This window comes from Salvelinus alpinus, chromosome 20 (genome assembly GCF_045679555.1).
Source record: "Salvelinus alpinus chromosome 20, SLU_Salpinus.1, whole genome shotgun sequence".
Lineage (NCBI taxonomy): Eukaryota > Metazoa > Chordata > Actinopteri > Salmoniformes > Salmonidae > Salvelinus > Salvelinus alpinus.
In genome coordinates this window covers 28,483,103-28,493,512 of record NC_092105.1, presented here as the reverse complement: position 1 = coordinate 28,493,512, position 10,410 = coordinate 28,483,103, and positions in this window count along the sequence as shown.

Here is a 10,410-nt window from a genome sequence, read left to right as displayed (position 1 = left end):
AAAGCACAGCAATTCGACACATACAACAACACAGAGTTACACATGGAATAAATAAAACATACAGTCAATAATACAGTAGAAAAATAAGTCTATATACAATGTGAGCAAATGAGGTGAGATAAGGGAGGTAAAGGCAAAAAAGGCCATGGTGGCGAGGTAAATACAATATAGCAAGTAAAACACTAGAATGGTAGATTTGCAGTGGAAGAATGTGCAAAGTAGAAATATAAATAATGGGGTGCAAAGGAGCAAAATAAATAAATAAATACAGTAGGGGAAGCGGTAGTTGTTTGGGCAAAATTATAGATGGGCTATGTACAGGTGCAGTAATCTGTGAGCTGCTCTGACAGCTGGTGCTTAAAGCTAGTGAGGGAGATAAGTGTTTCCAACTTCAGAGATTTTTGCAGTTCGTTCCAGTCATTGGCAGCAGAGAACTGGAAGGAGAGACGACCAAAGGAGGAATTGGCTTTGGGGGTGACCAGTGAGATATATCTGCTGGAGCACGTGCTACGAGTGGGTGCTGCTATGGTGACCAGTGAGCTGAGATAAGGCGGGGCTTTACCTAGCAGAGACTTGTAGATAACCTGTAGCCAGTGGGTTTGCACCCAGTTTGTTGAGTAGAGTGTTGGAGGCTATTTTATAGATGACATCACCGAAGTCGAGGATGGTCAGTTTTACGAGGGTATGTTTGGCAGCATGAGTGAAGGATGCTTTGTTGCGATATAGGAAGCCGATTCTAGATTTAATTTTGGATTGGAGATGCTTAATGTGAGTCTGGAAGGAGAGTTTACAGTCTAACCAGACCCCTAGGTATTTGTAGTTGTCCACGTATTCTAAGTCAGAGCCGTCCAGAGTGGTGATGCTGGACGGGCGAGCAGGTGCGGGCAGTGATCGGTTGAATATCATGCATTTAGTTTTACTTGCGTTTAAGAGCAGTTGGAGGCCACGGAAGGAGAGTTGTATGGCATTGAAGCTCGTCTGGAGGTTAGTTAACACAGTGTCCAAAGAGGGGCCAGAAGTACACAGAATGGTGTCGTCTGCGTAGAGGTGTATCAGAGAATCACCAGCAGCAAGAGCAACATCATTGATGTGTACAGAGAAGAGAGTCGGCCCGAGGATTGAACCCTGTGGCACCCCCATAGAGACTGCCAGAGGTCCGGACAACAGGCCCTCGATTTGACACACTGAACTCTGTCTGAGAAGTAGTTGGTGAACCAGGCGAGGCAGTCATTTGAGAAACCAAGGCTGTTGTGTCTGCCGATAAGAATGCTGTGATTGACAGAGTCGAAAGTCTTGGCCAGGTCGATGAATACGGCTGCACAGTATTGTCTTTTATCAATGGCGGTTATGATGTCGTTTAGGACCTTGAGCGTGGCTGAGGTGCACCCATGACCAGCTCTGAAACCAGATTGCATAGCGGAGAAGGTACGGTGGGATTCGAAATGGTCGGTAATCTGTTTGTTAACTTGGCTTTCGAAGACCTTAGAAAGACAGGGTAGGATAGATATACAGTAGGTCTGTAGCAGTTTGGGTCTAGAGTGTCACCCCCTTTGAAGAGGGGGATGACCGCGGCAGCTTTCCAATCTTTGGGAATCTCAGACGATACGACTGAGAGGTTGAACAGGCTAGTAATAGGGGTTGCAACAATTTCGGCAGATCATTTTGGAAAGAGAGGGTCAAGATTGTCTAGCCCGGCTGATTTGTAGGGGTCCATATTTTGCAGCTCTTTCAGAACATCAGCTATCTGGATTTGGGTGAAGGAGAAATGGTGGGGGCTTTGGCGGGTTGCTGTGGAGGGTGCCAGGCAGTTGACCGGGGTAGGGGTAGCCAGGTGGAAAGCATGGCCAGCCGTAGAAAAATGCTTGAAATTCTCAATTATAGTGGATTTATCGGTGGTGACAGTGTTTCCTAGCCTCAGAGCAGTGGGCAGCTGGGAGGAGGTGCTCTTATTCTCCATGGACTTTACAATGTCCCAGAACTTTTTTGAGTTAGTACTACAGGATGCAAATTTCTGTTTGAAAAAGCTAGCCTTAGCATTCCTAACTGCCTGTGTATATTTGTTCCTAACTTCCCTGAAAAGTTGCATATCACGTGCGCTATTTGATGCTAATGCAGAACGCCACAGGATGTTTTTGTGCTGGTCAAGGGCAGACAGGTCTGGAGTGAACCAAGGACTATATCTATTCCTAGTTCTACATTTTTTGAATGGGGCATGCTTATTTAAGATGGTGAGGAAGGTACTTTTAAAGAATAGCCAGGCATCATCTACTGACGGGATGAGGTCAATGTCATTCCAGGACACCCCGGCCAGGTCGATTAAAAAGGCCTGCTCGCAGAAGTGTTTTAGGGAGTGTTTGACAGTGATGAGGGGTGGTTGTTTGGTCGCAGACCCATTACGGATGCAGGCAATGAGGCAGTGATCGCTGAGATCTTGATTGAAAACAGCAGAGGTGTATTTGGAGGGCGAGTTAGGATGACATCTATGAGGGTGCCCGTGTTTACGGATTTGGAGTTGTACCTGGTAGGTTCATGGATAATTTGTGTGAGATTGAGGGCATCAAGCTTAGATTGTAGGATGGCCGGGTGTTAAGCATGTCCCAGTTTAGGTCACCTAGTAGCACGAGCTCAAAGTACTGAGTAAAGGGTCTGAATACTTATGTAAATGTGATATTTCAGTTCTTATTTTTTTTAAATAAATTAGTAAATATTTATAAAAAGCTGTTCTTGCTTTGTCATTATAGGGTATTGTGATTGATTGATGAGGGGGAAAAAACTATGTAATCAATTTTAGAATAAGGCTGTAACGTAACAAAATGTGAAAAAAGTCAAGGGGTCTGAATACTTTCTGAAGGCACTGTATATATTTTATCAGATTCTTCATAACTGTCCTTGTTTCAGAATTATGCAACAATGCCTCTCAATGGAATTTCAAAAGATTTTTGGGCAAGGCGAAAGAGGCACATTGTCACTCAGTGCTGCACCTCCGGCTCTGAACCTTCTCAGGCCCAAAGGGATGACCATAGTCCAGCTGCAAGTGATACCCAGACTACCAGTGCTCAGAGGAGGAAAGAGGAAGCAGTGGCTGCATGGAGGGAGATGAGGGAGCAGCTGCACAACATCCTTGTGGAGAATCCATCTGCTCCGTGTGGGATCGAGTCAGAGATAATATGGCTGTGCACTGACTGTGAGGCTGAGACAATATTTTGCTCTGACTGTGTGGTTACCACCCATAAAGACAAAAACATTGTCCACTACCTGGAGATGTGGCAGGTAGTTATCAGTTACAAAGTTTGATCATGTGCCCAATTGACAAATAAACTGTATTTCTCAAGCATAAGTTTAATTAAATTGTTAGTGTCGAAGGCCTTCACGGAAGTTTATCCTAAGAAGGATCACTGTCATCACCTTAAAACCAAGTGTTTGTACTATTTTCAGTTGCACTCTCTCTGTTTCTCTCTGATACATATTTCCACCCACAACCTACTTATTTTCACCAGGTCATGCTTTTTAGCCATGGCTAAATCATTGAAACCAAGCCCAAACTCTTAACCAATACTCTTCCTCTTTAGGATGGTCTATTTAAAAGGACCCTTCCCTTTGGTTTTGAATGGCACTGGAGGCGGAGAAATAGCCAAAAGTGCTCACTCCACAGTAGACTTCTGAGGGTTTTTGATGACTTTGGTAAGTAATAAAGCATTTGTTAGTAATATCTTACAGTAAACATAAACCTCTCAACTTGATCTCTACATAATTTTTTTCGTGTTTTTCAAAATGTTGTTATTACAGAACAAGTTCAAGGCAATTTTGTTAGTATTTTCAAATTATTATTTTTGGAGGGGTAAAAAAATCCCAGCCTCCATCCCCGCAGGAGGCCTTTTGCCTTTTGGTAGTCCGTCATTGTAATAAGAATTTGTTCTTAACCTACTTACAAAACATTAAGAACAACTGTCTTTTCCATGACATAGTCGTCCGGGTTTGGCTGGGGTAGGCCGTCATTTAAAAAAAGAATGTATTCTTAACTGACTTGCCTAGTTAAATAAAGGTTAAATATATATATTTTGTAACGCTGGTTGTATGAAGTAGACCAAGGTGCAGCGTGGTACGTGTTCATGATTCTTTATTTCTCAGAACACCAAACAAAACAACAAAAGGATAACGAACGTCACGTTACGTAGGCTTCACAGAGCTAACAAAAAACAACATCCCACAACCTAAGGTGGCAAAACAGGCTGCCTAAGTATGATTCCCAATCAGAGACATCGATAGACAGCTGTCCCTGATTGAGAACCATACCCGGCCAAAACATAGAACCACAAAACATAGAATGCCCACAACACATCACACCCTGACCTAACCAAATAGATAAATAAAACGGCTCTCTAAGGTCAGGGCGTGACATATTTTTTAAATTGACTGACCAGGTGAATCAATGTGAAATCTCTGATCCCTTATTGATAAATCCACTTCAATCAGTGTAAATGAAGGGAAGGAGACAGGTTAAAGGATTTTTAAGCCTTGAGACAATTGAGACATGAATTGTGTATGTGTGCCATTCAGAGGGTGAATGGGCAAGACAAAAAATGTAAGTGCCTTTGGTAGTAGGTGCCAGACGCACCGGTATCAAGGATGGTCCACCACACAAAGGACATCCATTTGTGAGAAGAATTGGAGTCAAAATGGGCCAGCATCCCTGTGGAACGCTTTTGACACCTTGTAGAGTCATTGCCCCAACGACTTGAGGCTGTTCTGAGGACAGAAGGTGGGGGGTTCAACTCAATATTTGGAAGATGCTCCTAATGTCTGGTATACTCAGTGTATACCCCTTGATTATGGCTTATGCCTTAATTGTAGTAATGTAAGTGTGTTATGATATCATAACTAGAACAATAATAAACTATTACTGGATATAGTCTTTGGGATAGTTTATGTTGTCATGGGAGACTGTTAAAACAAATGATGTGGCTGGCCACCCTTTTACAACTCGGAAGGCATGGTTTTACAGATATTAAAAGTGAAAAAGACAGTTTCAGTAAGCGATTGCCCTCAAACAACTCGTTTCAAGGTGATATCAAGAAGAAAACCTAAATCCTCAGTTTTGAGTTACAGCAGCTGACAAAACCGCAGTGGAAGTTGTTTATTTAATGCACAATGCACCCATCAACTCAGTGGCCTTGGGGTTACTGTCGGCCCTGAGATTGGAAGGTTTGGTTCGATCCCCAGTTTAGTCATACCAAAGACTTTAAAAAGCGGGACCCAATGCATCTCTTTCTTGGCAGCCAATGAATTCAGGGTAAGGCACTGCGATACGCATCACAGATATGTCAAAGAAAACAATTTATATTTGCATTGGAAAATGTGTAGCTTTTGCTCCATTCTGTTAACAGATTAATTGTGTATTTTTAATGGAACTTTTTATGACTAACTCTTTTCTTCTTTCAGGCCGAGTGCATGATGTGCCAGTATGACCCGTAAGCAGTGTCATTGGTCAGGTACATGCTCTGGTCTTGCACACCCCGCCAGCCTCAGACTACAGTGGTCTGCTCATTACTCAAGCAGATAACCAGCCTGCAGCTTGAGAGTGGTGTTTCACTGAGGGCCATGTACCTACCTGTCATTCAATTATCCTCATAGGACAGTAAGTAATCATTTTATATTCTGATTCTATAATGTGTCTTTGTCTGCAAAAGTTCATAACCAAATTCCTGTTTTGATAAACAGATCTGTCATAGAAACCACATCCTACTTGTATGTGAAGATGCATTTGCTGTACGTGTTGATGGCCTACTCTGATGGAATGCAGTAATGAATCAGAGTGCCTTTAAGTGACTGTTCATTCATTTCAGGTAAGAGACTTGTATGCTGCCCTGACAAATGAGGCCTATGTGGAGTTCCAACATGCTACTGTATGTCGGAACTTGATATGTTGCACTGCAACGAGTACGCTGAGAGTCGGGAAGCAAGTTCAGGGAGTGAGTGTTTTAATAAATAAACGTAGCATAATGCAAAACAAGAAGTCACGAACAACGCACAGACAAGACACAGAAACAGAAACAATGACGCCTGGGGAAGGAACCAACAGGAGTGACATATACAGGGAAGGTAATCAGGGAGGTGATGGAGTCTAGGTGAGTCTAATGACGCGCCTGTGTGCGTAACGATGGTGTCAGGTGTGCGCCATAACGAGCAGCCTGGTGACCTAGAGTGCCGGAGAGAGAGCATACATGACGGTACCCCCCTCCCTGGTGCGTTCGGCTCCAGCCGCAGGACACCAACCAAAGGGACGATCCCGGGGACCAGGAGCGGACCAGTCACCTCCGCTGAGGCGCAGAAACATGACGAACTGGCTGAGGCGTGAGAGCCTGATGAGCCGACTGAGACCTCCCCGGTTGCCTCGGTCGAAGCACGGGAACCTGTTCACCCAGCTAAGGCATCGGAGCCTGTTGAGCCAGCTGAGGCATCGGAGCCTGTTGAGCCAGCTGAGGCATCGGAGCCTGTTGAGCCAGCTGAGGTATCGGAGCCTGTTGAGCCAGCTGAGGCATCGGAGCCTGTCGAGTCAGCTGAGGCATCGGAGCCTGTCGAGTCAGCTGAGGCATGGGAGCCTATCGATCCCGCTGAGGCATCGGAGCCTGTTGAGCCAGCTGAGGCATGGGAGCTTATCGATCCAGCTGAGATACGGAAACCCGTCAAGCCAGCAAAACAAGAAATCACGAACAACGCACAGACATGAAACAGAAACAATGACACCTGGGGAACGAACCAAAGGGAGTGACATATATAGGGCAGGTAATCAAGAGGGTGATGGAGTCCAGGTGAGTCTGATGTCACGCAGGTGCGTGTAACGATGGTGACAGGTGTGTGCCATAACGAGCAGCCTGGTGACCTAGAGACCGGAGAGAGAGCACACGTGACATGCACCGTCTGGCCCCAGAAACTGCAGATGGAACCCAGTGCCCATTCTGTCCCAAGGTTTGTTGTATTTTTTTTTTGTTGGCCTATTTAATTTTTAATTACTCCCCAAAAACACATCAAAGCATAAGATGTCAATTATGATGTGTCTCTCTTTTATAAACAAAATGTATCTATTAGAAACATCTCTGTTACATTTTTATCAAACAATTGTACAGACTAACAGACTTAGTTTATTGGGATCCCCATGATCTGTTCCCGTGGTCCAAAAACGATTAAGTTGTATCCAAGTATATTAGACATCTCTTTACAGGACAATGGAACAGTGGTGGCAGCAGTAGATGGGCTTTTTGGTTTGCCTAGGAAAAAGTTGTCAGGATCAAGTTATGAGCAACCAAAACATAAGGAAAGGTACTTTGCAAGCCAAGCTGATGTGGATCGATTTGTTTGTAAGCCCATACCACCAACGGGTAAAGTGATAACATTATCCCTGAATGTAATATACTGTGCATTTTAACGATAACTCTATTATCTTATGCACAAGTCTTTAATTATTTGAACTCATAATATCAAACCTTGCCACTAATTCATATTTAAATGATGCAGTTGTCCTTCCCCTTCATCTGTTTGACTCATTGGTCTTAAGCTTGGAAATGGTATGTTGGTATTGTATATGTTGAATGTAATATTATTGGTTGTCTCATGCAACATCCATTTAGGCACTGAACCTGGCACAACTGTGTGTGATCTGCACCTGTACTGTACTTCATATAAAAAAAAAATGTTGGGTTGCCAAGGATTTTAAGCGGGCAACGCCATCAGGTCCAAACCCAAAACAACAAAATTGGACGAGACAAGCGTGTTGGGGGGAATTGGGATTCTGCAAGTATGAACACCCACTTCACTTCTTGAACATGAAAAAGGGTGAAAGCTGGGATGCAGTAATAATGAGTTGTCTTTTTTAATATTTTTTGCAGTGTTTGATGAATTTAGTATGCAAATAATGATGTATCTTCTCTGTAGTTTGTCAAATTTCAAGGTAGCCCTTGAAATACATCCACAGCTACACCTCCAATTGACTCAAATGATGGCAATTAGCCTATCAGAAGCTTCTTAAGCCATGACATCATTTTCTGGAATTTGCCAAAGCTGTTTAAAGGCACAGTCAACTTAGTGTATGTAAACTTCTGACCCACTGGAATTGTGATACAGTGAATTATAAGTGAAATAAACTGTCTGTAAACAATTGTTGGAAACATTACTTGTGTCATGCACAAAGTAGATGTCCTAACCAACTTGCTAAAACTATAGTTTGTTAACAAGAAATTTGTGGAGTGGTTGAAAAACTAGTTTTAATGACACCAACCTAAGTGTATGTAAACTTCCGACTTCGACTGTAGATTCAATGGTTGTAAAGATGGGGAGAGGTCTGGCCGAGATGCTCTGCTTTTTTGACACCACACTCCAAAAAGCAAGTTCTGCTGGCTCTAGTTTTGTCTAATCTTGATTATTGTCCAGTTGTGTGGTTCAGTGCTGCAAGGAAATACCTAGTTAAGCTGCAGCTGGCCCAGAACAGAGCGGCACGGTTTGCTCTTCATTGTAATCAGAGAGCTGATATAAATACTATGCATGCCAGTCTCTCTTGGCTAAGAGTTGAGGAGAGACTGACTGCATCACTTCTTCTTTTTATAAGAAACATTTGTGTTGAAAATCCCAAATTGTTTGCATAGTCAATTTACACACAGCTCTGATACACACAATTATCCCACCAGACATGCCACCACGGGTCTTTTCACAGTCCCCAAATCCAGAACAAAAGCATACAAGAAAGCATAGATTATTATATAGAGTTCTTATTGCATGGAACTTCCTTCCATCTCATATTGCTCAAATAAACAGTAAACCTGGTTTCAAAAAACAGATAAAGCAACACCTCGCGGCACACGGCCTCTCCCCTATTTGACCTAGATAGTTTGTGTGTGTGCATTGATATGTAGGCTACGTGTGTCTTTAAAAAAACATGTACAGTGGGGAGAACAAGTATTTGATACACTGCCGATTTTGCAGGTTTTCCTACTTACAAAGCATGTAGAGGTCTGTAATTTTTATCATAGGTACACTTCAACTGTGAGAGACGGAATCTAAAACAAAAATCCTGAAAATCACATTGTATGATTTTTAAGTAATTAATTAGCATTTTATTGCATGACATAAGTATTTGATACATCAGAAAAGCAGAACTTAATATTTAGTACAGAAACTTTTGTTTGCAATTACAGAGATCATACATTTCCTGTAGTTCTTGACCAGGTTTGCACGCACTGCAGCAGGGATTTTGGCCCACTCCTCCATACATACCTTCTCCAGATCCTTCACGTTTCGGGGCTGTCGCTGGGCAATACGGACTTTCAGCTCCCTCCAAAAATGTTCTATTTGGTTCAGGTCTGGAGACTGGCTAGGCCACTCCAGGACCTTGAGATGCTTCTTACGGAGCCACTCCTTAGTTGCCATGGCTGTGTGTTTCGGGTCGTTGTCATGCTGGAAGACCCAGCCACGACCCATCTTCAATGCTCTTACTGAGGGAAGGAGGTTGTTGGCCAAGATCTCACGATACATGGCCCCATCCATCCTCCCCTCAATACGGTGCAGTCGTCCTGTCCCCTTTGCAGAAAAGCATCCCCAAAGAATGATGTTTCCACCTCCGTGCTTCACGGTTGGGATGGTGTTCTTGGGGTTGTACTCATCCTTCTTCTTCATCCATACACGGCGAGTGGAGTTTAGACCAAAAAGCTCTATTTTTGTCTCATCAGACCACATGACCTTCTCCCATTCCTCCTCTGGATCATCCAGATGGTCATTGGCAAACTTCAGACGGGCCTGGACATGCGCTGGCTTGAGCAGGGGGACCTTGTGTGCGCTGCAGGATTTTAATCCATGACGGCGTAGTGTGTTACTAATGGTTTTCTTTGAGACTGTGGTCCCAGCTCTCTTCAGGTCATTGACCAGGTCCTGCCATGTAGTTCTGGGCTGATCCCTCACCTTCCTCATGATCATTGATGCCCCACGAGGTGAGATCTTGCATGGAGCCCCAGACCGAGGGTGATTGACCGTCATCTTGAACTTCTTCCATTTTCTAATAATTGCGCCAACAGTTGTTGCCTTCTCACCAAGCTGCTTGCTTATTGTCCTGTAGCCCATCCCAGCCTTGTGCAGGTCTACAATTGTATCCCTGATGTCCTTACACAGCTCTCTGGTCTTGGCCATTGTGGAGAGGTTGGAGTCTGTTTGATTGAGTGTGTGGACAGGTGTCTTTTATACAGGTAACAAGTTCAAACAGGTGCAGTTAATACAGGTAATGAGTGGAGAACAGGAGGGCTTCTTAAAGAAAAACTAACAGGTCTGTGTGAGCCGGAATTCTTACTGGTTGGTAGGTGATCAAATACTTATGTCATGCAATAAAATGCTAATTAATTACTTAAAAATCATACAATGTGATATTCAGGA